The 933-nt window shown below is 54.6% G+C and overlaps 1 long non-coding RNA gene across 1 annotated transcript in view; it reads right to left on the reverse strand.

Annotated features, from left to right (window-relative positions):
• The window catches only part of LOC113630887 (uncharacterized), a 4,772-nt gene extending 4,544 nt beyond the window's left edge, over window positions 1-228 (reverse strand). The window contains exon 1 of the long non-coding RNA XR_003437128.1: window positions 26-228. This is a non-coding gene — a long non-coding RNA (uncharacterized LOC113630887). The remainder of the gene's footprint in view (window positions 1-25) is intronic.
• Window positions 229-933: the final 705 nt, after the last annotated feature.

Below are 933 nucleotides of genomic sequence, written 5' to 3' on the forward strand. Positions count from 1 at the left end.
GATTCATTATAAGGAATTGACTCACATGATTACAGAAGTCCCACGATCTGCCGTCTGCGAGCTGGAGACCCAGGAAGGAAAGCCGGTGGTATAGTTTGAAGGCCTGAGAGCCAGGGAGCCCATGGTAGAGACTCCAGGCTGAGAACAAGGACATGAAGGGCAGGAGAAGGTGGATGTCCCAGCTCAGCAGTCAGCCAGAGACAATTCAACCTTCCTCCACCTTTTCGTTCCATTCAGGCCCCGGATGTATTTGTTGGACAGTGCCCACCCAGTGGGAAGAGTCATCTGCTTTACTCATGCCCCATTGCAAATGCTAATCTCTTCCAGAAACGCCCTCAGAGACACACCCAGAAATAACATTTCACCAGCCATCTGGGCATCCCTTCCTTGGCCCTGTCAAGTTGACGCGTAAAATTAACCATCCCAGAGTATTATTTGGAAACGCCATTCCGGCTGCTGTGTGGATGACGGATTAGGGGTGGATGGCCAGTAAGGGCTCGGCAGTTATCACTCAGCCAGTTCAGCCAGAACAAGGGGAGAGGAGGCCAGACCCACCTCGTCCCCAGACATGCCCTACTATAATGGGGAGACACTTCCTGTCCTAAACAAACTACTTCACTCTCAGTTCAGCCCCTCAACTGGCAAGTTCAGCCTCCATTCAGCCCCCGCGACAGCGTCCAAGAGAAAGGGGTGCACATGGGTGGGTAGGACATGGACTTGGGATGGACACAGGTGGCACAGCTGCCCCGGTGTCAGAGTCACAGAAAGAGGGGCCACCCAGCGGAGGAGGCAGGTGAGGGGCACAGACCCCCGGCTGTGGGAAGAGGGGTCAGAACACCTGAAATGGCTGGAGGCCACAGGTCTGGGAGAAGGCTGGGGGATTGCGGTTGCATTTTGCTTTCTTGCTGCCATTGTTACATTGACTCCCACTCC

This window comes from Aethalodelphis obliquidens, unplaced genomic scaffold, assembly GCF_003676395.1.
Source record: "Aethalodelphis obliquidens isolate GAN/ISIS:26980383/991018 unplaced genomic scaffold, ASM367639v1 scaffold31, whole genome shotgun sequence".
NCBI classification, from domain to species: Eukaryota; Metazoa; Chordata; class Mammalia; order Artiodactyla; family Delphinidae; genus Aethalodelphis; species Aethalodelphis obliquidens.